Source organism: Gobius niger (assembly GCF_951799975.1).
Source record: "Gobius niger genome assembly, chromosome: 8".
In the NCBI taxonomy this organism is placed as follows: domain Eukaryota; kingdom Metazoa; phylum Chordata; class Actinopteri; order Gobiiformes; family Gobiidae; genus Gobius; species Gobius niger.
Window position 1 is genome coordinate 20,066,920 of NC_136859.1, and position 26,790 is coordinate 20,093,709.

General features: G+C 40.0%; 1 protein-coding gene across 1 annotated transcript in view; it reads right to left on the reverse strand.

Annotated features, from left to right (window-relative positions):
- The window catches only part of cmtm8b (CKLF-like MARVEL transmembrane domain containing 8b), a 49,535-nt gene extending 23,386 nt beyond the window's left edge, over positions 1-26,149 (reverse strand). Inside the window, exon 1 of the mRNA XM_079561209.1 lies at positions 26,092-26,149. The gene's annotated coding sequence lies outside the window, so the exon portion shown is untranslated. The remainder of the gene's footprint in view (positions 1-26,091) is intronic.
- Positions 26,150-26,790: the final 641 nt, after the last annotated feature.

Sequence of the window (26,790 nt, forward strand, 5' to 3'; positions counted from 1 at the left end):
AAAGTATTTGGTCAGTTTCACATAGACATTCTATTGGATTTTGGCCAAATACTTTTTTTCCCCACTGTATTTTGCAATGCATTGTTTTCCCCTATTGTGCACATAACATATTGTGTGCATGTTTGATTTTATATTTGTGCTTTATACTAACTCTCTACACCGAGGGATTGAGAGTAACATAATTTAAATTCTCTCTTTTCATGTGGTGGAATTGACAATAAAGGCAAACGTTGACTGACTCTTTGTTAATTACTGTACAGTGCTTTTTATCCCCGTCTGTATGTTACGCCAATCCTTCAGGAAAGACAGGCCTTGATGCAGACAGTTGTGTTTCAAAGCTCAGACACAATGATTCCGTCAGAGTCACGGGTTTGAGTCCCAGCTCCACCTTTCTGAATGCCAAGTTAAATGTCCTCATCACTAAAGCCAGTGAGGTGATAAAAACTTGATTCATGCTCGTATTTGCTCGTAGACAGTCATATGATAAGTATCTGAGACTCACCGGTCCTGTCTGCAGGGTTAGCATTAACACAAGCTAAAATATGGTAGATTTTTGTTGTAGCTATGAACACTTTTACACTGATTAGCCGCGTTGGCCTATCTGTTTAGCACATCTATTTCATCTGAGTTTATGCTCCCATGGTTTTGTATTTTTTTCTTTATGAACCTCGACATGATTAGAGGAGGAAAAAAATGCCACAAAATCAGCCCGCTTTTTACCCTTCTTGTGCAAAAGTAATTGTGCGCTCTTTATTGATTTCACATTACTAACACAATTGTTTGGAAGAGCAGTCAGAAGTTTTCTAGTCTGCAAATAGAGGAGGCCAGGCCGCGGCAGCGAGCTTACTCATAACCTTTCACAGAGCCACCAGTGCATCATGGGACTTCTGAGCAGCGTCCTGGGACTCTTCTTTCTCTCAGAAGCTCCACACTGAAGGATCCAGCGGGTCATAGCTGTCTGCAGGCGCGCTCTTCACACATACGTCTCTGGCTTTTTCAATATTGATCAGTCTTCGCACATTCACAAAGACACGCATCAGATGGAGGAAAATCAATGCCAGCCAAGTCAGCGGTTTGTATATTTCTGAGAGTTGAAAAGTTGAACCCAAAGTTTTTTTACCAAACAACAATGGCGGGTGTGGCGAGGGCGTTGACGGAGGAAGGATGGAGGCGAGATTAGGGCCGTCCGAATAACACTGATACAACAGCAGCATTTGCCTAATCCTTTGGTAATGGGCGCTTAGACACCGCGAGCCCCCTCCCACTCACCCACCCACCAGCGCCCCCTCGGTCCCTCTGCCTCTTCTCTTCGGGCCGGGTCATTTACATAACATTAGAAACATTAAGGCGGATCCAACAAGGCCCTATTATGTGGCGTGTTGGTTTTGAGTCCCAGTGCGCAGGACCTCTTAGCTTTGGAGGACATCAGTGAGACTTGTCCACTGTTTTGTCCACGAGAGACGTGTAAAGAGCTGCGTGAATAGATGCAGAGTGAATGGAGGAGCGACTGATCTGAAGCAGGTTTATAAAGTGACTGTTTGTTTTTCAGTTAGTGACGAAGTCCACGGCATCACAGACAGGATGGCAGCATACTTTTATACACGCTCCTCGCAGATAATATTGTTCTCCTACACTTCAAACATCAAGGTGAAAGATATCGATTTTTGTGCGTCAAACAGCTCCCTCACAGGATTTTCAAAGATTCCTGTTACACAAGCTTCAAGCAAAAGAAGTTCCTAAAGTACAATTAATGCATGGAATTTCATCACAATGTTTTTTTCTCCACATATTTCAGACATTGTTTTATATTTAATATGTAATATGTGTTATCTAGAAATGTCATGCATTGTGTGAAATCATCATGGTAAATAAATAAAAGATTTGACCAATTTATGCAATTTAATGTAGCATAGGATGTCCTTATGTGAGATTTTTATAATGTGAGTGCAGCAGCAGTAATTTGATTCAGATCCTTTTTCATATGTGATCTATCAAATTAGAAATGAGCAAATTTTCCTCAACAGTAAAACTCCAATTCACTTTATGTTTGATGAGTGGCGGTCCCAAACTACAAAACAATGTGTACAATATGTTAAAGATATATTGCCTGTACAGTAATGAGGACAGAATTAAGGATTTTTTCTGTAAAAGACCAAACCCGGAGAAACCTATGAAGCAGCAGAAAATGTGCGTGTATTCAAATGCTTCTCTTCTCTTTTCATAACTTTCTTCTCCCCTTTCATTTATCCGAGAGTAAATCCGAGTTTTCAGGCGTGTTCAAAGCGCGGAGCCGGTCTCGGTTGGGGGCCTCAAAGCCTCAGTCTGTCGGCAGGTTTAGGCTCATACACAAAGATCCTTGTTCTTTAAGGATTTGGCACAGCCCGGGCCAGGGCAGCACCGCACTCTGGGACACGAGCAGGTTCATGCATTTGGGGCATATTTTTGAAGGACACTTCACCATCATGAGCGTCTAGGTGAGTATCTTCTCACTATGTTGCTGATATGGCTAGTTTTCGGTTTTGCCGCTGCCCGTGGTCCTCAGATACTCGCTGTAAAATCATTGGAGGTGTTCAAAACTGCTGCCCCAAATTTGAAACAGGGTTAAAAGTGAGATTACGTTCTTGATGTGGTGTTTATTTGTTTTTATCAGAGCTGTATAGACTGAGTGGAATCAGTGCCTCGGTAAAGGCCAAATGTTTTATTTCAGACTAAGCTCCTGGTTTTAATTTGTTACAGATCTCACTTAAATTTCAGTATTTACGGGTCTTTATTTAGACTGGAGCTCCGGACATGACAATGGCTTCAGTTAAATATAAGAAATATAACTTGGTTCAGATGAAAGTGTGTAAGTAAGACACAGGGAGGAGACAGAACATCTGACCAATGATGTCGCTAAAACAGAGTCATATTTGGTCAAACTGTTGTTCTTCCTTATGACAAATTTACATTTATTTCTTAACAGGGGCCATTGTTTTAAAATCTTACAATTACCCTCCATTAAATTGTGATTTTTAATTGATTGACCCTCATTATAAGACTCACTCTTGCATCTTATAAGGTCATTAAGGTCTATTGAATTTTTAACTGCATACAAATATATGAAAGCTAATCATTTTTAAATATAGTTAACAAGTGCACAATTAATAGCATTTTGTGAAAATGGTTTGTGTTTTTGCAGTTTTGTAAAACAGGAATGATTTAGCCTTTTTAGCATGTTATAACTTAGAAAGCTATATGCCAATGCTATATTAAAATGAAGATGCATTCTGTTGTTGATTTATTTTTTCATTGGCTACATGCTATAAGTCACATATACAAATATTTTCTAACGTTTTATCCAAATGAAACCCTATATTAAAAGTTATTAGCTGCAGTAAAACTGGCTCTGACACTTTTTTCCAACACACAAAATGCCTCTCGTCTTTTCTCCACTCCATTCTTCATTGTTGTATACCGTTATTGTCCAGATCAAGGTATTTTCACGACTCTAAAGATCATAGGATTTTAACACTGGACATTTCTGCCTCCGCTCTCATTGTTGCTCTCGGAGAGTCAGCTAAACGCCCAGATTGTGATAGTAAATTGTCGGGCCGGCCCACGTGTTAGCTCAGTAGTCAGGGCTTTCTTAAGAAACTGCAGCGTGGATGAGATTCAGACCGGCAGCCATTATAATCACTCATTCAGGCCTTTTTCAGCGCTCCGGGTTTGTTCTAAATTTAAAAGGACCCTCTGTGACCTGCCGCCTTTCAGATCGAGGCTCAAAAACCACTGGGATGGCCCCTCTTCCCTCCCCCTATGTCCCGGGACCTCTGTCTTTTACTGCTACAGTGTCTGCGCCCGTTCCTATCACGTCTGCGCTTGTAGAAATAGCAGTGTTCGAAGTTAAAAGTTACATGTATCTGGTAGAATGACAACTCTGACATTGGGAGCTCAAACGTTGTTTTATAAAAGCAATGTATTTTGGATGTTGTTTAGAATTAGGACGTGATAATCTTATCCGAACCAGATGTGAGGCCCTTTCCTCTGTGCCTTTAACAGCATTCCTTCTCACTAGTGCATCCCACTCAGGGACATCTTAGCTCCCCCGTCCCCTATAACCTGTGTGCTGTGGTGCTGTTTATTGTAAAACCATGGGAGCGCTAACACGGCTAACGACAGATGCTAACCGCGGGGCTGCTCTGCTCACCCGCCTTATTACCGCCTTTCCTGTTTCGATGGAAGCGCGGTCGGGAATAACGGTGTCCGCGTGACTTCCCTTGGTAACCGTCGCCGCGTGCTATCTGCTAATCATATTTCCCATGGCAGCTGCAACCGAGAACAGGGAAGTGCGTGGATGCGGAGCCGGAGAGGATCATGGGAAGTAATTAGCGGTGTTATGAACGGTGTGTTTGCAGATGGAATACCTGGGCGTCTCTGCGCCTTTAAATAATGCAGGGAGCTGGGATGATTCGCGCACGGAGACAGGAGTCAGAGGATTGTCAGCAGCGCCTCTTGTCATCTCCAGGCCGACAAACTGGAGGAGATAATTAGCGGGTTTAAAACCGTTAACGTATGGCGTTAAGAACTGGACACATCAAAACTGGGCCTGGATTTACACAAAAACACAGCTGCTGCCAAACAACGACTGACACAAAACAATATTACAGCATAGACACAAACGGCTGCTTTTATCGCTGATGATAGCCGGCTATTACTGTGGATTATGAACATTATTTTATTATTCACAATGGAAAGATACAAATTGCTTCACTTATTTAAACAAAATAAGCATCTATATATATGAGTGGTGCTTTTCTGTTGATGTGTCATCTACTATATTGTGCAGTGAAAATTGGTCCTATAGCGTTGGGCAGGAATTGTCCACTGGTTTGTGACTAAATTTAAAAATAAAATTATCTAGATATAGTTATAGTGAGGTTCTTCTGGTGCCATGTATCTTTTCTTATGCCTACAGTAATTCCTCATGATCTAAATATGAAAACAGAGATCGGGTTTGTGTTTATGTATTTCCACTTAGTCTAATGATGGAGTCGTTCTGCCGCACATGTCTCTCCTCTTTGACCTCATTACCTGTTACAACAGAAACGAGTGGATCGTGTCCATGACGTCCCATTGGTAACATTGAACCTCTTATCCCCCATTTTCTCCAGTTCAGCTTTACCCAAATCGAAAAGCTTCAACCTATAGGCCAGTGTAACGTCATTTGAAAGCTAAGACCTACCAAGCAGATCCTAACTTTTTTGTCGCGTTGTCACTGCGTTTTTGTCAAATTATTTATGAGTTTTTGCCATGTGTTTTCGTCTCTTTTTTTGTCATGATGTCGGTTTTTGTTGCTTTTTCTTTGCCTTTTTTGTCGTTTTTTTCTGACACGTTTTTGTCTCGTTTTTTGTCGTGTTTTCGTCACTTTTTTGTTTCTTTATTTATCATGTTGTCAGTTTTTGTTGCTTTTTCTCTGCTTTTTGCCTTTTTATCATGTTTTGAACTAATGAATGCTTTTATTTTGGAACACTTTGTCTTGTTATTATCATGTTTATGTCATGTTTTTGTCTTGTTATTATCATGTTATTATCATGTTTATGTCATGTTTTTGTCTAGTTATTATCATGTTATTATCATGTTTATGTCATGTTTTTGTCTAGTTATTATCATGTTATTATCATGTTTATGTCATGTTTTTGTCTAGTTATTATCATGTTATTATCATGTTTATGTCATGTTTTTGTCTAGTTATTATCATGTTTTTGTCTAGTTATTATCATGTTATTATCATGTTTATGTCATGTTTTTGTCTAGTTATTATCATGTTTTTGTCTAGTTATTATTATGTTATTAGCATGTTTATGTCATGTTTATGTCATGTTTTTGTCATGTTTTTGTCATGTTTTTGTCATGTTTTTGTCTAGTTATTATCATGTTTATGTCATGTTTTTGTCTTGTTATTATCATGTTTTTGTCATGTTTTTGTCTTGTTATTATCATGTTTGTGTCTTGTTATTATCATGTTATTATCATGTTTTTGTCTTGTTATTATCATGTTTTTGTCTAGTTATTATCATGTTATTATCATGTTTATGTCATGTATTTCCTGGACGTTTTTGTGACTTTTTTGTGATGTTTTCGTCTCGCTTTTTCACATTTTTGTCCCTTTTATAGTTGCATTTTCATCCTCATTTTCCTCACCATTTTGAAAGGCTTTTTTTCTTCTTCAGCTTTCAGATTTGGGTAAAGCCAAACTGGAGAAAATGTGCTCAGCTCCGGTGGGGGCTAACAGGTTAATTCTGAGCTTGTTTACATGACCCATTCGTTGTTTCCATGGCTGTAAATGTATCTAAAATATACACATCACAGTATGTTATTTTGAATGAAGAACCTCATGCATTCACAGCAGGCCATGTCCCCTCACTATCTCTGAGCCTGTCTGGGCCTTCCTGCGTTACTTCTTATTCCATGAAGCTGCTTTTGTCTCACCATATATTTCCTGTCTGTCAAACACCCGCTCTGTGCTCCTTGTGTAATCTCGATGTTAGCATTCAAGAAATAGCTAATAATAGATCGACCGTCGAAGGGTGGCACGGAGCTATTGTTACACTACAGTGACGGCTTTGACAGTCTCATAATCTTTTAATTCAAACAATGTATATGTTGACCTTAGCGCATAATTGGAAACATAAAGTCAGCAAAATTGTAATTATTTCCATTGTTGCAGTTGCACACTTCTTGTTAAGGCTTGCACGCTCTCATTACGGTTGTGAATATAGCGTTTCATCATTTATGCTAATTCCAATACTGCACACACAATACACAATTATGCCCTTAATTAAATTTGTCAATAGTGTGATTTTGCGGCCATTGAGCGCAGTGCACACCTAGCCAATCTCCATTTTGCGCGAGACAATACGCCGCACAATGAGGATGATTACGTTTAAAACTAAAGCCATATTCGCCTATAATTTGAAGGGAGAGTATAGCCCTCGATTCTTTGTAGCACATCGAGGCGAGGCTGAGCCCATGCATAATTCATATTTCCATATCATCTCGGTGATCGCGTGTTTGCTCTCTCAGCGGGGAGCGGGCTGGTGGTGTGGTACAGGGTGGGCCTTAGAAAGTGTCAGAAGAGAGAGAGAGAGGGGGAGAGAGAGCAGAAAGAGAGAGCGAGGGAGTGACAGGTAGAACACTGGCGTTAATTATCATCCGTCTGAAAGCGGCCCATTTGCAGATTTCTCCAACTGCAGTTATTTTTACACAGTCGACACACAGCGGGACGGGGACAGGCGTCTGCCGAAATAGACCAGCATTTCTTTTTCTTTTTTATATATCCTTACGATGACAATTACTTATGAGATGCAATAAATAAATCAGCTTTTCAGGCATCTTACTGTAAAGGAGCAGTGATTCTCAACCCTCGGAGGCCACAAGGCATATTTTCGATGTAGTTTGACGGGAAATGTGCTGAGGGGGGTCACGAAGAATAGCGTTTTTTATGTCGGTGGTTGCGATGAAAATGGTTGAGAATCACTGATGTGCGAAGAAAATAGGCCACGGCTTCTGTGAGATTAACTGCAAGAGTGGGAAGACATTAGGGCAGGACAATATGGCCTAAAATCTATATCATGATACAAAAAAGAAAGGTAACGCTTTATGTGAAGGCGTGCTCGTTAAGTATTAATAAGGTACTAATAAGCATCAATAATATGCTTGTAAAGTATTAACACACGGCTTATTATACTTTTATCTGTCAACATACTAATAGGCCATTAATAATCGGCTTATTCATAGCCAACCCTAAACCTAACCCTAAAATGATTACTAATGCTTATTTATACTTAATGATCACACCTTAATCTAAAGCGATACCAAAAGAAATATCACGATAACAATATATTTGACGATATAAATGACGATGGACAAATCACTTCAAAATCCCAGCTTAACGCCTATTGGGAAGAATAATTCATTCATATTTTATTCTTTTTTTACGCCATACTAGTTTCCTCGAAAATATGATCTACTCATTAACATCCTTCCCTGTCCCTGTGTTCAACGATATAAAAAAATTATATCGCGATAATGATATGCGATACAATATGGCCACCCCTAGATGACATTAGCCTTATCTGTAAATTAGCACCATCACCACAGGATTCTGAACAAAACATTCTGTCAACTAAATGCCCAAAAGTCTTAGAAATGGTGTCCACGACAGGAACACGTCATGTGACTGAAGCCCATGAATAAAATGCTGTTGTGATTCTTAGGCCTTGGCTTAATCCCATTCACCAGTTTTACATGAAAAGCAATAAAACCTCAGAGAAGCAGGAGCTCTAACCACTAAGCCACCAGGCAAATGTGAAAACAAAACAGCCTCCATGTAAACAGTGAATATTGGACGCTTCTTCTCCTCATTGTCTTCACCTCTTCGCCCCTCTCCAGCGCTGTCCCGTGTGAACTTTAATCGATTCAGTTGAGTTGACTTGAGAGAGCGTCAGCAACACCGACACACACATCTAAACAGAGGTATCCACCGTCCCCCACAGACACACACACACACACACACACACACACACACACACACACACACACACACACACACACACACACACACACACACACACACACACACACACACACACGAGCGAGCAATACTTTCAATCTTGATATACCCTTTTCTCCTCCCAGTGGACGAGATGGACTAGAATTAATTAGCCCCGCCCGCCCATGGACACAACATAAAGCAAACAGCGAAAACAGACACCCACCATATGTGTGAGTGCGCCTGGTTAGTATTCCCTGGTCGTCTAAAGCAGAGATAGCGAGGTGTTTGTGGAGATTGGGCGCAGTATTGATTAAACCCAGCAGGGGGCCGGGCTGTGAGCGCGGCAGATAGCTCTCACCTGCCACACACCAGCGCCGCAGCCCCCAACATCAAACCGACCACTGGAGTCATTAGAAAAGACCGGGCCTGGCTCCCGATGATGGAGGGAAAACCAATCAGCGAATTTTAATTTGACTTTGAAGAGCTGCATAATGAGTTTTTATTTTTCAAATGACTTCGCGGTGGCAGGCGTTCTTGCAAAACTATTACGTTTTTTTTTTTTTTTTGCAATTAGCTGTGGAACATGTTAACTATGGGAAACCAAATTCACTGAGAGGCTATTGTACCACGAGAGGTTAAAAGTAACGCACTACATGCACATTACATTTAAAGTTCACTTCATTTGGTAGAGCAAGCATCAAGATCGAGCACTATACATAGAAAATGCACTGCCATGGAAAATATTTGTTATATCATGGTAATAGGATGGAACGAGCAAGCGTTATAATGTGCTAATAATGTTAATGGCAGAAACAGGACAAACAGCTAATCATGGAAACATGATTCATTATGAAAAACTGGGTAGTATTTTCTTGGTAATCATAATAATGAAGTAATAAACTTTCAAAATGAATGTATTCCCTAGTATCCTTATATTTCGTATTATTACTAGAGGCTGACCGAAATGGGTTTTTCTGAGGCCGATGCTGATATTTTGGGATGTTAATTGGCCGATGCCGATATGCTCGACTGATATTTTTGACCGATATTTTTGGCCGATTTTTCCAAATGTCTGGTCTATAATCCTGTAATGGCCGCTCCAGCACTGGACGATCTTATTTCATTACTTTAGGTGATCCAATCATAGTTTCTGTCCCAGCTAGTTGTCGTTAGCATTAGCATCCTGTTGTTGCGCGGCAATAAAAAATACAATAGTGGAGGTTAAAGCTAACTCAGCGATTGAATCCTCCAGAAATGACATGCAGCATGTCCATACTGACGGAGGTTTAGTCAAACTTGTGTTATACAAAGATGAAGCTAAACAATTTTCATTGCGGTCCCGGAAATAGCGGCTTTTTTCGGTGCTAGATCGTCCGATAGCCGATATTGTAAATTCCCCAAATATCGGGTCGGCCTCTAACTATTACTGTGCACTAGATTGAAGTGCCCAGATATCTACCAACATGAATATATCACTCTTAATCAGAACTCAAGTCGATATATTTCCTCAGACAGCCTTTTGTCGTGTTCACTGTCAGTCACCTCCTCATCACAGGGGACAGGGCTGTTCTCAGTGGGACGCCTGTCAACACCTTAAATCCACTGTGACACTCTATGACACAGATCTTTGAGTCATAAGGGGAGGGGGGGGGGGCATGTCTGAGCACCTGAACATGTTCCACCTCGCCCTGTCGATGCAGACGTGTGAAGGAGAAAAAAGTTTTGGTATTCATCCATTCATCATTCAGGCCTTTTTACGTGGCTGAAACCTATTCCAACTACTTTAGTGAAGGTAACCTGGTTCTAGCTGTACTTCTGCAAAAAACTTTTTTTAAGCAAGAAGAAACTAGCATACAGTAACAAGACAGGTGGCTGCACAAAATCATTGTGCTTCAGTTGAGTCATTTGTGAAAGGGAAGGGGTTTTCAAAAGAATATTTGGAGACAACAGCCCAAGTAACGTGGCCAAACAACAAGCTCCGATAGTAACACAATGTAAGAAAACAGTTGGATTTGTATGTTAGGATGGAAAGTTTTGGACTGAACATCTTCTGAATTCAATGCGCTGCTTGGGAACATAACAGTCATACATTGGGCTGTAGTGAAACTCAAACGGAGAGGTTGAAATGGAAAATTTGTGAAATCATAAGAAAAGAAAACTCATGGAAGTGAAGCACCACAGACTCTTCCAGCTCTTGTTTACCACCTATCTCCAGCAAAACGTCGCCATTTAAGATGTGTTACAGTGATGATATAATGATGGATAACCACAGAAAGCCAGGCCTTTCCGACAGCATCAGTTTCCTGCAGAAGTCTGTCCCTCACAGTCTTAGATGAAATGGTCTTGAATGCAGCTAATGGTGAGAAAATGCACTGCGCTGTGGCCATTATCATAATCTTGCATATTATGTATACTTACCATAATGATGATGGTATTTTTGAAACTCATTCTCCCATGCCAGTGCTTTGAAACCCTGGCCTTGCATACCCACAATTACAACAGTGCGGTGGTGCCGGATGAGCGTGCCCTTGTCCGTCTGTCCGTCCATCCATCCACCCACAGTCTCCCTCTATCCTCCTCTATCTCCGTCTCCTCTCCCAACTAGGTTTTAATCACTGCGGTAATTGGCAACACCCCGCTGTGAGCTGGTGTGCGCGCATACACAGTGATACGTGCTCAAGCAAATCCCCCTGGCTATGTATAAATATATGTGTGAGTGGAGACTGGAGTGGGGGCAGGAAAGAGGAGAGGGAGAGAGAGAGATATGGACAGATAAGAATAATGAAAAGAAGCAAGAGTTTCAGAACTGCAGGCCAACTCCACAGCCTGTGAAGCACTCGGAGCAAGTGGAGCGCTGCAGCCAAATTGTAATTATGAGAGAGAAAAAAGGACTCAAGATTGATTACACAAGCCAATATTGGGATGGAGTAAACACTGACAGCCTGTACTCAAGAATATTAATAATTAGCCTCAAAACATGAAAGTAGATCCCATTTCAGATACAGTGATTACCGTAAGCATCTGACAAGATATAATCAATTGTGCAAGAAGGTGTCCCGGGAGACCATATAGTTAGTGATTTCCAAAGATTTAGTCAATAAGCGCTTTGGTCAAGGTGAGGACAAGGACTGATGATTGGAAGAGGCCAATCTGGGATGTTTTTGCAAATAGTTTGACAACTCCAAAGTTTCAGCAATTAAAATACTGTACAATTATTGCCTTGGGTGGAGTTTAGAAGCTGTTTGTGTGTATGGAAATTCTGTAGAGGCGAGCGTTTTATTCCAGAGACGTGCATGTACCGTGTTATGTAAAGTACAGCACTGGCTTTAGCCCAGCTCCCAGGAGGCATCTCATTTTGGGAAGTACGACATTAGAGAAAACATGCAACATTTCAGAACTGTCTTGAATATTGCAAAATAGGCCAGGGCGATATGGCCTAAAATCTACATGACGATAAAAAAAAAGAAATATCACGATAATGATATATTTGACGATATAATTGACAATGGACAAATTACTTCAAAATCCCAGAGTTACGCCGATTGGGAAGATTAATTCAGTGATATATTATTCCGTTTTTTTTATGCAATACTAATATCCTCGCTATCTACTCAAGCAGTTTACATCCTTCGTTTCATTTTACTTAACGATATAAAAAATTACAACGATATATAAAAGCTATATCACGATAATGATATGAGATACGATATGACCCACCCCTATTACAAAAACAATTGATTGATTATAGTGATGTCACTGGACCACTTTGATACAGTGAAAGAGGAAAAAAAAATTAAGCTATTTCTTTCAGAGTCAAACTGTAAAGAACAAAACAAAACAATGAGGAAATCAACACAAACCCACATACAATATAATGTATAATGTGTTTAGAGCAGGGCCCGACCGATATGGACTTTTGGGGTCCGATACCGATACCGATATGGAGGGGGGTGGCATGGCCGACAGCCCATTATGTAATTGTTTTTTATTTGTCAAATAGCCTATATAAACATTTATTATTATAGTTTAAATCATAGAAATATATAGAAATATATCTCATAGAGGTCGGCTGATGTGGGTTTTTCTAAGGTCGATATGCACCGCTGATATTTTTGGCCAAATTTTAAAAAACATCTCGTCCATAATCCTGAGTATGATGCTTCTAAACGTGTCAATGTTGATCTGTTACTGCAGGGGGGACTGTATGAAGGGCATAGGCCGGCCAATATTTCAGCCAGGCCTGATTAAAGGCTAGGAAGATCATTTTCTTATTTGACCTTTTTAACCAGGAAAGTCCCACTGAGATTCAGGGGAGACCTGGCCCCAAAAGGGAAATCTATTGTACATGTTTTTAGGGGTAGGGGAAACCGGAGTACCTGAAGGAAACCTACGCATAATGACTAAAACCAGACTTTATCAAAAGCTTGGACTTATAATTTAAAGCCACACTGCGTAACATTTCACCCAATAAATATGATAAAACGCAAGCATTTCTTTTATTAAGATATTTTTATCGTTGAAAAATGAACAAACAAGCGGTCCTGTCTTTCCTGTGAGACCTGACTGTAACTTTCTCCAGCTCGTTTCTATGGAGACATTGACTGAAGGCAGCCAAATATGAGATTTATGAGGTTAGGTCCTCATCCACATCCATGCTTTGATTACCCACTGCAAAAATCCCATTTCCTGTGTCGAGCTGGTCATTAGCGGCATGTTTTGTATTGCTGGCAACAGTGTAATCAAAAATGTTACACTGTGTGCCTTTAAGTTGTGATACATTGTTTTTGCCTCAAACGGAAAAGAGGTCACTCTGAGTTAAAGGAAAACCACAGCGCCATAATCTGATTCTTCTAGTTTCATAAAAGGTCATTCAACAATAACGTATTAAATTCAACTATACAATATTTGACACCAGAATGTTTCCTATAAATGTCAGGATTTTGTTTGTGATCGAGACAAAATGCACTTTATAGGTGTGAAGAATTTGCTGGATTTGTGCTGCATTTACTGGGGCTTATGGGAGCAGCTCAGGCCTAAACCCAGCCTTACTCCAGTGTGAGAACCCTGTGACAATGACCGTGCCGAACCAAACGCTCAACAATCCGGGCTCTATGGTTATCATGGCACATTGGCTGCAAAAGCACACGTCCATGCTTGTGTGTGTCTTTTATGTGGGTCATCCTACCATGGCTAATGGCCCCTCACTGCGCGCGGCGTCCCGGGCTGAGCTGCTCCCCGCTGTCCCCCCAACACACACACTGACACCCCTACACTCACAGCGGGGGACATTCTGGGGTGTCCCGCGCCCTAATACCCACCACAATACAGGACCCTGGCATCTGTTGCTCCTCAAAGTTGAAAGTTGTGAACTAGTAGTAGCATGTTGTCCTGCTCAGACTGACATCCCACATTAGCTCAAAGATGGATTGTCGTTTTGGGGTTTGTTCTTTAGAAATATTTGTATTTATTTTTCCTCTGTATGGATGGATTCTAATTTGTGGAGTTGGTTTTGGATGATTGAAAGAAGGTGCTGCTTGGCCTTCTTAAGGCCTCGACAAAGACCTGACCTCACATCTGCCACTAACAGGTGAGTAATGCATTTACTGTGGTTATAAATAGACTCACAACACTATCATTATTTTCACAACATTATCATTATTATTGTCATTTAACATTTTCCTTGGAGACACAGCCGCCATTTTTGTAGGAAACAATCTCTAAGCGTCAACATGTTGCATTGGTGTATTTTCTTGCCAATACATGTTCATGAAACCGAATTAGGAGCTATAACCAACAGATAAAAAGGCTAATTTAGCACAATCACAACAGCAGTATGTAAAACAAAACACTACATAATTAGCAAATAACAAAAAATGAGGATAATATCATCAAAGCAGTCACTCAGCAAGGTTAAAATAACTGCAGAAAAACCTACAAGCCGAGCTCAGATGTGGATTACTTAATAGACAAGTTATGGTACGGTATCGATAGTCAAGTTTGAAACCATTTAGGAGCCGTTTCTATTGTTAAAAGGTGCGGATTGGGATGATTGTAAGCAGCGTGCCTTTAAACCACGTGATTTCGGATCTCCAACATGTCTGACAGCGTCTCGGAGGTGCTACTTATGCATGCTACTGTACCATGCATGTTTCATTGTCTCCATCATCCCTAATATTAGTCAAAACACATGGGGTCGTCCCTCTTAAAAAAAAAATACCCTCAGTGCTCCTAGACAGTAACCAGACAGACAGTGGGGGGAAGAGAGAAAGGAGAGAGAGAGGGAAAAAAGTCTATCATTAAAATTCTGGAGCTGAAATTTTTTATTTACAACCTGCAACTGTGGAATAATCTGTAGAAGAGAGAGGAGAAGCGAGTATGGAGCTGTATAGAGGGGGATGGGTATGTACCAGTGAGGCAAGAGGGGGGTGAACGCGGAGATGCTGAGAATTTCGATTAGCACCGCAAAGACCAACCTATATGCACTCTTGTATAGAATATATAGTCCAAAGGGGTGCATAAAGGTCATTAAAATAGCATCAAAGCAATGCAAAATGTTATAAAAAGAAGAGAAAAGTATGGGACATGCACGGGCAAACTTAACTCTCACATCATCTGCTCAAATACTCAAAACTATCCCATCTTGTTTAAGGATTGCATTTAGTTAATATACGCCTGCAAATGACCATAAACTATGCTAGCGGTTGTAAGCTAAGGCAAAGTGTGGCTACGTCAGATTTTCTTCTTCTTTTTTTTTGCACACTGCACTAGGGCTGGTGTCTCTTTGTCTGCCTGTCGAGCTGCAGCTGTAAAAAGATGGAGGCGAGAAATATGCTTTTACCGAACGCACCGCGAGAAAACCCAGGTGTCACTTTGTCTATTTCGAAATGCCATTGTTAAAATATTGATTTCTGCCATTCACTTTTTTTTGGAGTGGGTATCCGTCTGTGCCCGTGTGTGTAATAAAAAAGAGGAAAAAAAGATGTGCGAGGGTGCGGCGAATGAGCTCGAAAGTTATTTGGGTTGAATTCGAGGACAGTAACCTTTCTCGGCACCTGCCTTTCAATCTGAGGTGTTTGTTTGTCTGTGCTGAAAAGCAAGCAGTGATTATTTTATCTTTTGAGACTCAAGGCTAAGTTGTTGCATTTTTTTTTTTTTAAAGGAGGCATCACAAAATTGTTATTCGGCTCTTCAGCAACCGAGAAGCAGATTTAAGATTCAGGTTAAATGTTTTTCTTGCTGTCATGTGCAGTGCTTTGTATTGTATCTTTGGACTGAAATGTATGTTCATATCGAGAGGCTGAGGAACTAAGCTCGATAATATTGGTTGCAAAAGTCTAGTTGTTGTTATATTCATTCATATATTCACTAAAATAAATAATATGAACTGCAATGGGAGACGTTAGATGAAATGTCAGGAAACAACAGACAAAACACAAGTTAATTACGATGAGCTCAAGTCGAACCAAACAGACTGAGCTTCACCAATGTTTCAAATCACAGACCCAAAGTCACACTAACTGTGAAAACCTCCGTCCAATTGCACAAAATGCTGTCTTTACTTTGCACATTTTTGCTGCACGTCTCTCTGATACTGTGCCTAAACGGACAGCCATTTCAGCAGCGAAAGCCTCGATGCATAACACACATGGAGAGACAGAGAAAGAACTAAGGCCGAGCTCGCAGGAAAAAGCAGATGATTTGCATGTATAGTCGACGGACCGAGCCGGTTAGCCATTGTACGATAAACAGAAACACAGATGCTTTGATTCCAGGTTGCTTTAGAGCGTTCGCAGCGGGAGTACCCCTCACACGCACACATTACGGGCTGGACTGATAGGATTACTGCTGCTATAGTCTCCTCACTTTTTCTCTCACCCCCCCCCCCCCTTCTTTCTATCTATCTCTGGCTCCGACTCTTGATTATTCACAAGGTTAGCTTCTGATTGCCGTTAGCGCTTAGCATCAGACATTCATTATCTTGGTAGTGCTCGTCTTTCCTGTGGTTTCTCGTGTCTTGGTTTACAAGCTTGTGTTGACAATTTTACAAACAAAAGATACACTGAAATGCACAACGGAAATGTTGAATTGAATTTGTTTTGCAATGTAGATTGAAAGTTTGAAGGCTGTTCTGTATTGCCTTTGTTATGTTATGCTAAATCTTACTGCTGATGAGCTGGGCGATATTGTTTTCCTCATGTTGATCAATCTCGATTTTTGAATTAAATCATATTTTATTTTATTGAAAGAAAGAGATGTAGCTTTTACTAATATGGTTTATGAATATAGGTAAGAAAGGCCTTTAACTTTTGTGTCCTGAAACATTAATATTTGCCTTTGTTCTCCTCAAAACTCCAATCAAGGTGCCAAAGAAATAGATAACTGAGATTGACCAATGCTGAGAGTGCGATAACGATTCATCTTATTTATTTATTTTTTACCACAAATTGATAAATGTCAAGCGAAGCCATCCCAAAAGTGCACACATTCCTCATACACAATGACAGGGCGATGGCAGCTGTCAATTCTGTAGGAACAAATGGGGCCAAATTGGAGACGTATAGGCGGCCTTAGCAGAATACTGATGATGTGTGTGTTACTGCGGCACGGCTTCAAACGCACGGACAGGGCAGCTCCCAGTGTCACAGTATAGAAATCCTGCCTCCAGCTAAATATATACGGTACCGCCGAGGCTTTAGCTCGGTGTGAAATATGGCGTTGCAAAATCGAGGCACAACAGTGTATGCAGAATATTGTGAAGATTTGGTCATGAGAATGATGTTGTAGATTGAGGTTGTTATTATTTCTTAAATAAGGACAGTTACAATTGTCTCAAAAGGTAAATTACTTTAGTTTGCAAGAGCATGAAGAAAGAAAATTTGCCAAAGATTCTGATGGATCTGATGGAGTGTGAGCTCCTTGGCAGAGGACTCTCCAGCTTTAATATGTGTGTTGATTTTTTGCACTTTGGATCATCTTGTATCCGTCCTAACAATCTATAGCTTTTGCTCGATGAGGTAGCTGAGAATTTAGACTATGCAAATTTGAAAAGGCAAAGTAAATATTCTGCTTTCTGAATGTAAGAGACGTCAGGTGATGGAGAGACTGTTAGTTTTACCATTTAGTCCTTTGCACAATGTGGGCCATTTGTAGCCGAGTGTTGACACATGTTAGTTCGGCCTGATTAGTCCCAACATAAAGACGAAGCACACAGCCCCTCCGTCACCATTCAGCCATTTTGTCTGTGTCTGTCACGCCGGCGGATGGGATGCGTGTGTGTGAGAGGCCTTTGTTAAGGTAATGCAAAAAAAAAAAAAAAAGCCCCAAAACAACAGAGGCGAGCCAGGGACGACACCGTGCAAAATTAACCCCTCTGTCCCATTCGCTGACCCCTAGATGGTGGGTTATCTACAAGCACGGGACGGCCCCGCTCCTGTCACCTGCAGCGAGACGGTGGCAGAGAAACCAGGTGAAACGTTTGGTAATAAAATAGCGAGTGTGAGATGTGGGGTTCTGCCGGCTTTTGTGTCTTTAAGTGGATTAACATAGCGGTCAGTGGGACGCGCACCCGAAGTGGCAGCCATGGCCGTTGTTTACAAGCCGCCCTCGCCTCCGTCGCAATCACTTTTTCTTTTCTTTTTTTTCCTTCACAAAAGCGTTAAAAGGGTGGGGCTTGAGTCGGAGCAGGAGTTGTGTAATCTGGATTTTTTTTTATTTTTTATGAAGCTCTTAGGTGCGAGAAGTCAAGGATTTGAAGGTTTTTTTTTTAAAAATGCTGTGTATGTGTGTTTTGGACTAATAGGCTCGTAGCTACAAAACAAGGAGTAGGTGTTAATTCATGACCTTTTGGTTTTCATTCCAAATTTAGAAATAATTACAGGATATATAGGATAATACATGTATTTTGCTCAGTTGTGTTGAGATTGAATCATGTCATTTTTTTGATTTGAATTGATAAATGGTGCACAGGGAAAATCGATGGTTAAAAAGGAAACAAAGCTAGTTGTTAAATTGCAGATATTTATTTTATGTTAATGATCATTATGTGTATTTTCATGAATTGCCCTGTATGGACGTTTCCTAAAAGCAAATCCTCGCATTTTATTTATTTGTGAGTCTTTTTGTTTTTTTGTTTACTATCAAGAGCAATAAACAGCTGAAACATTATGCTAGATTTGCACACGACATGAGGCCTTATACACGACACTGTATTGACTAACCTGAACATTTCAATACGAGTCGGCTGCAAAGATAATAATTTAACTGCTTTTAGTGAGAGGTAACTGTTCAGAGAAAAAGAGAAATAAAACAAAGAATAGTCTGCTGTTAAAACACAACAGAAAAAGTTTTTAAAAAAAGTTGGATTTCTGAGTGAGTTACATATCTGCTATAAAAAGGTACAAAGCATCTTGAAACATAATTCATGCAAATAGGTTAATGCAATCTGTGTCTATACATGATTCCCCTTTGCTTTATTAGGAACATATTTCCAAAAAGACAAAATGCTTTATTTTCTCTCATACAGCAAAAAAAGAAACGCAGAAAAAAGATCATTATCGGCTTTTGTGCACAATGCCTTTAAAAACAGATTCTATTTTTTGCAGATCACTGAGAACTATATTTCGTTTGTAGAAGCTCTTTCAACATCTCTCACACCTTTGAATTATAACTAATTTCTCTTTGTCCGTTTCCGATCGGCGTGTTCCTTATCAGAACAGGTTACTGTATGCGTCTATACGGGAACACTTGACCTTAAGTCTGATTGTTAGATTTCATTAGTGTCAGATACATATTAACAGTGATGAATGTCTCGATAGGCCTTGAGTCCAGGAGGTCCGTGTCCTTTATGAAGGGATGCATTATAGACATGATGAGAGCTATTTGTCTGTCCAGGCTTTGAGGTTGTATGGAGTTTTATTTGATGTTGCATTTATATTTTTGTAAATGCAATGTTGTTGTGGCCAGATGGAAAGATTTGAGCATGCCTTTTTATTGACATTTGAAATTAGGTTTTTTACTGGGGATTTCCTATTTTGATTCAACAGATATAAAGTATAAAGAATGAAAACAAAAAACACCCCTTCAAAATAATTTACAAAATGTCATGTGGCCTCATTTGTTTTCTTAAGTGAATGACATTTTCAAATTTGTTATTAAAGGGATCTTTTTTGTTTAGTTTTTCTCATCACTCAGTCAATTGTATTTAGAAGCTTGTCCATTTAACTGGATACGTTTTGGGTGCGATATTATTATTCCTTTAAATTTCACACAAGCATCTCGAAGTGGGTGCAAACATGTGGGCAACTCTTCCAGCATCTGCAAAGCTGTGCGTCCGCGTAGAAGTCCAGCCTTTCTTTAAACTAAAATGCACAGAGGATCAGTCATGCTTGGGGCCGCCCCTACATTGTTGCTCCATAAGCAGCTTTTAGTCTAACTTTAAAAGACTTTTCCTTGGAAAACTGGGCCCGCTCTTGCATTGTCGTATATGGCTTTGTGTTTGAAAAAGGGGGGGCAGGGTTCGGCAATGCTCCTCGGTTCAACAAGCTACAATTGATTTGCTAATGATAGACTGTCGGCCCTTAATACGACGTCGGTAACAAGCTTGTCTGTGACAGAGTTGGGGATTTTTCAAGAAAAATTGGCTCAAGAAATTGATTAAACTACAGGTTGAACCGGAGCTAGCTGTGTGCAATGAGTTTTATTCACTGTAAAAGATGATTATTGATAAGAATAATACAGCTGGTATTGAATGGAGGCTATAAACAAAGATGAACTACTGTGAAAATGTAAATGTTTACAAAGTGAGTTTGGAGATTATTGGAGGCACAGAAAAGGCTGGATTGTCTCTGCTCGGTGCTTATTGCTACTAACATAATTCTGTTAGTATAATTGTGTTTAAGCAGATGCTTGGTTATTCCAGATATTTACTCTTAATGCTGATCTACTACAATATTGGTTTATCAGACAAAATTCCCACATTGTGCAATAGTTAATTCGATCCAAGAACTGGTCAAATTTGGCAATGAGGAATAACACGTGTGAACTGGTTGAAAGAAGCAAATTAGATTCTTATAGTCGTTTAGATTTTAAAGCCTTTGTCTGTTTCTAACTCAAACAACAGAGAGGGACATTTCACAAAACCAAAACTGAACAGAAAAATTCATCTCATGTGTCTTTTGAATAAAGTTGAACCATTCCAGAAGAGTTTTGTAAAGAAATTCTCTGTGACCTAGATCTTGATCGTAATATATTTGCATCGGAAAAGAAAAAAAACAACATTTTGTTTTGTCAGTCTGTACACACTATACCACAGGCCTCGTAATACACAACAGCTGTGTTTTATTATAAATATGTGGATGTAAAGACTAGGGCTGTCATGATCATTCTTATATCGACTTATCATTCAATAAATCATAGAAAATAGATATTTATTGTCTACACATTTATAAGCATTTCCCCCTTTTTTCCTTTGTAAAACTTAGATTTTTACCTGAAGCAAATTGAGTTGAATTATATTTCATGTTTATCGCAGATTGTGTGGTATTTTCGGATGTGATTATGCACTTTTAGAACAAAGGTTTCTACTGTTTACTTTTATGCCTGTGAGTTGACAGTATCTAGTATCGTTAGAGTCAATATTATTGTTTATCGCGATACTTTCCTGCCTCAATATATCGAACTTCAAATTTGTTATCCTGAAAGGCCTAGCATTGCCCTATTTTAAGTGTATTGGCTCAGATTGGCAAAAATACACTTGAATAGCAACCATTTCATCTGCTGATTAAAAAACCCATGCATTGTGTTTAACATTACTTCACTAAAATCTCTCACATTTGTGCCACGAGCTCGATATAATTCCCACACCCCTGTAGCGATAACGACACTGCACGTCCGCACGTCCCTGTGAGCGGCAGTGATTTGAGCCTGCTGCGCGTGTGACACAAATGGCCCATAAATCCAGATGTGTGTGTCTTTAATGAGCAGCTGTTGACCATAATCCCGACGATAAATGACTTTTAGCGGCTTTTCCGCGCGGCGCCCCCAATGTGCAGTTTAATTTGAATGAAATGACGACGCCGCGTATGGGAGTTGACTCTGGCTTAAACATGACCTCGAGATCATCACGTCTGCCTGTTTCTGAGAGAGAGAGTGAAAAAGGGTGAGGGACTGTGACCTAAACGCGGGGAAAAGGGTCTTCGACAGATGTTGTTTTGTTATTGTTTTGACTGACACATTACAGGTGATGACAACATTAATGGGACAGTTATTGCCTTGTATAGAAATCATGTTTGCTCACACTGGACCCTTAAAACATCCCATAAATGTCAATCCCCCTAATTTTCTTAATGCAACATACCAGTACTTAAACCATTGATTGATGACATTTCATTTATACTCGTTTTCCAGTATGTTCCAGTATGCAAGCATGTACTAAAATGCGGTGTGATTCTTGTATCAGTTTAGCAGTTCACATTTCATGACTTTAAAAGACACATCACAATCTCAAAGCTCATCGGAAGAAAAAATTGCAATGAAGTATTTCCTCTACAATCTGCAGCTTTTGAGCACTTTCATATCAAGATTTTGAGTTGAAAAACCTGTCGCTCACATGAAGAGGTCTCAGAGTCCATTGTGTTTAAGCCCAAGAAGAGAAAGTGCTCGGAGTGGTTATTTATATTTCCCCCCCAACTCCACCCTGAGTGCGGAGGGTTGTTGCTCTCAGCTGCCCCGCCATGAAACCGTCGGTATCATTTTATTATTGAATGCACTCTTGTTGATATCGTGTCTCCCCGTGTCATCTATCACAGTCGGACCTCCATCTCCTCGCTTCCTGCCTCTCTCCGGCTGCTGTCGAACTACTTTTACCATGGCAACCCCTAATGCAGTATAAATGCGGGCGCGGCGACTCCTGCTGCAGCGACACGCGATTTATAAAAGCAAAGGTGAAATGTCACTCGAGTAGTGGCGTAAAAAAAAAAAAGAGAGAGAGAAAAAAAAAACAAGTGGGGCTTTTGATGTGCACCTCGGTCAACATTAAAATACTACAACGCCAAATTAGGTTACTGCTTCATGTATCGCCGCATGGTTTCTGGCTCTGCAGTTTGTATCTGACAGGCTGACTGCACCTCAACACGGATCCCTGTGTTGCATTAGTGTACCACTCCAGTTTTTTTTTGTTTTTTTTTCTTTACTGCGAGCTTGCCAATATTGTTTCGCCTATATGTCAGCTCGTACACCGCCCGACTCACATTGTTTCCTATATCGGCTTATGACGGACAATCCTGATAATCCCACTGTAGTGGGGCGTATCTGGAGCCGGCAGTGTCCTCTCTCCTCCAAGTCAACATGGATTACAAGATGGCACCTATGTTAGGACTTGAAATACTTCGGTTTTACACTAATGTTTCACTTTGATTCACAAGCAATGCATAGGTTTTTGGAAGGTTTTTGTTTGGCAGACACATACATTTACACGGCACTTAGTTACATTGTGCTTCAAGACAGTTTTCACTCCTTAAAGGCGTAATGATTATTTAAGGCTATAGCTGAAACAAAGTGTAAGGGCAGGACATATTGTTATTATTTTTGGTTAAAGTTGCTACCCAGCCATACTTGCCTTTATTTGTTAACTGTAATATATTTGACTATTTAATTTGATCATGTCTAATACTACAAAACTACGAAAAATAAAAATAAAAACACAGTAAAGAAAAATAATGAATGAATAGCTGCATGGCAGGACTTTAAAACAATCCCTGTTTCTGTCATTGAAAACATTGTACATTTGATAAGGTTTTGCAGTGATGCAATGCTCCACCGTGCTCCAAACAGAAAACCGCAGGTCTCGTGCAACGCGAGGCAACACGACGTTGTTGTATAAAATATTAGGTGAACGGTGTATAATTTATAGCGTACGTGTCGAGCAGCAAACACCAAAACACAGGTTGCTGAGCTGAGGGCCACAAGTCGCAGCCCCTCCACACGACTGTGTCAGCGCTGCGCAAACACTAGCACACTTTGGTGACCTGTTTTAGTGTTTCAGGGGGCTGTTTGTTTTGTCTGCCCCGTCTACAGCTCCGTCCTGCCCCTCTCTTTCACGCCGAGAGAATGAAACCACACCCCTTTAGGCCTAGGCCCATAGTGAAGGGGGATTTGAGTCTTTGTGACAAGCGGCAGGTTTGATTTTGACATTGGCTGCGCATAAAAAAATCGTCCTCAAGGCCAAACGGATTTTTGGTGATTCCCTGGACTCCTTCACTTCTCTGAAATCTCTCTTTCATTTATTTTCAGTAAAAGAGTTGTTCCTTAACTTTTTAAAAGGTACAGACCATTATCTTGCTCCAGTCAAGTTTATGACGGCCTATAATTGCTTTGTACATGTTTTAGTTTTGTTCCCAAGTCTCTGCGACCTAGCTATTGTTATAACAATGATAGTTTTAAGCATGTTTCAATCTCAATCATTTATATCACAGCAGTCAATAATGTTACAACCTCTTTAAGGAAATTCCGTCCATTTTTCATCATTATTCTAATGACACAATATGAGGACTGTAGCCAGATCAATTAAGAATAACATTATATATTTAGGACTTAGATTTAGTCCATAAAATGGCACCCGTAACAGGAAAAAGTATATGTGACTGAAACCCATCCATAGGTTCTTTACAGATCAAGCACTCTCATATCGGGGGCCAGTTTATCCTATTGATTGCATTGCATATTGCATGAGAGATATCCATCAAAAAATAGAAATAAATTAAGATAAAGATCTTTTATTTATGACCATCATCTCTTCATCTCTTTTTAACACTTTAGGGTTTGGGATCTAATTTGAACATAGGAAGCAAAATCCATCGTTTTAATTAACAATGCCCAGTAACATTAGCCAAAATAATAATGTCAAAAAGTAAAAAAAAAAAAAAAACTGTTGCCGGGTCAATGTTTGTACATACATGTAATATGTCAGAAGTGTGAACTGCACTCAAAATTTAGTATTTCACATTTTTAAATCTCCATTGGTTTAACATTTAACGCTGAAAATGCATGTAAAACTAGGGTTGGCCGATATATCGATATTTAAGATACATCGATATATTTTTAGATGAGATATAGAATTAGACCATATTGCATAAATCAATATAGCTGATGTTGAAACAGTTTATCTTAAAGTGAGCCCTTTATTTTGTTATCTCTTTATATATAATGCTGCCCTCAGAAAAAGATTGACCTCTATCTTATGGGCTATTTTTATTTAAGATATTTTTTATTTAAATGTGCACCTGACGGAGCTTTGTTATACAGTGTTTATGTTTACATTTTATAATGAGCTATTTGGCTTTGATTTTGACTTAACATTTCATTCCACAGCTCTGACTCTGATAAAATATCGGGATGTATATTGTATATCGATATTCAACATAAATACATCGGGATATGGCTTTTGGTCCATATCGCCCAGCCCTAGTAAAAACCCAAAACACAAACGTTCAAACTCATGGAGTGTATTTTAATCTTGAGCTAAAGTCGTTTGTTCACCTATAGAGAAATGTACGCTGCGCTACAAGAATAAAATAAAAACATGAACAAAACTTGATGATGTAACAAGTTGGAGATTGAGCATCGTGATCAGAACCAATGCTGAATCCAAAACGTGACACGTGACCAGCAGAGGGTAATATATCTATGATGTAAGTGTGGATGTATTTTCAGCCGTTTCTATGTTGTTAAACCCACTATTCTGTACAACGCCATACACTACCTTAGTATACAACAGAAAAGTACCTCAAAAGCCAAATCCACAGGGGACGAGGAAGTGCACATAATTTAAAGGATCCACGCCTCGCCATGCGTACATACACATACCTCTCTGAACCTATCGAGCCGCTTGCAGCCAATCAGGATCGAGCTCGGGCCTGACCTGCGCTTCCCTTATGAATTTCCACCCCCAGGGAAAGTAAAAGCCTCCTGTTTTCATGTGCATTGTGTGGCTGGTGTTATCACACGCCCCTCCCAAGCGTACACACACACACACACACACACACACACACACGCACACACAGCGTCCTCATAGCTGTGCAAAATGTGACACGAGTGCAACAGTCCCCCTACATGTTTGTTTTGACAAATGTGTACGGTGCAAGGTACAGCGCGGCGGGTGCAGCAAGCTCGTGTGAGAGTTTTGGAGCTTTAAAATGTTGTGATTCGGCTTTACATTATTTCACGTGCAGAATTTGGCTTTTGTCGGGCCCCCAATGTGGTGATAGATGACACTCCATAAAGCAATGCTACTGTCTTTGAATCATCTATGATTAAAGAGTTGTTCAAACAAAAGTGCAAAACCTACCAGTCTGTAATGGACCGAGAAAAGCGATAATCTTCTACTCTCCAAACCCTGGCTTTGTTCTCCAATCAGAGGGCTTGTTACATCCAAATAAACATTTTCAAGTAATTTCTGTGAGCATTTCCAACAGTTTTCCCCATTCTCCACTGGAAAAGCCCATGACCCATTGAAACTGGTCCCCACAAGCTGAGAGACACTTTTTCTTTTCTTTCTTTTTTACCTTTAATTGACATCTCTATCGATGACTTATATGGAGATGATGTCACAAGTGAGGGACGGCTCTTATTGTTCCGGTCTGGGTCACTCCTGCCAGGTCATGTGTATGTTGTGAAGATGAAGGGCTTCCTAAACAGACCAAAGCAGATTTCTGAGATTCATTTCAATTACGTAAATTCATTCATTTATTAAAGCTTTATTCGGTGTGGTCTATATTCTGATGGTATAATCTTAGACCGGAGGCTCTCAAACTTATCATGCCATGACACTCACCCCCAAAATATGAATGTAAGCAACTGGAGACCCAGCAGTAAAATGCAATTTATCAAATGTACTAATTTCAAAGGTTACAGACATTTAAAATCAACTTAATGTTTATGTTGTCATATTATGTAATTCATATATATACAGTTTTATCTCACGACCCCTTGCTTAGTGTCCCGACTCTGAGTTTAGGAGCCCCACTATAAAACAATAATCTGTATCCTTGTATGAAGTGGAGGAGATTGTACTGTGATTTACAAATGCACAAAAACTTCCAATTATGAGAAATATTGTAAAATGTAAAAAGTAATTTGGTCATTGATTCTGAATGTGCTTCTAAAACGCGTCACTCCAATAAGAAACCCTCTTTTATCCCTAAATTACAGGTGCGTGTCCTGAGACGGGGGCAGATGAAAGGCCTCTCCAGCTGCAGGAACAA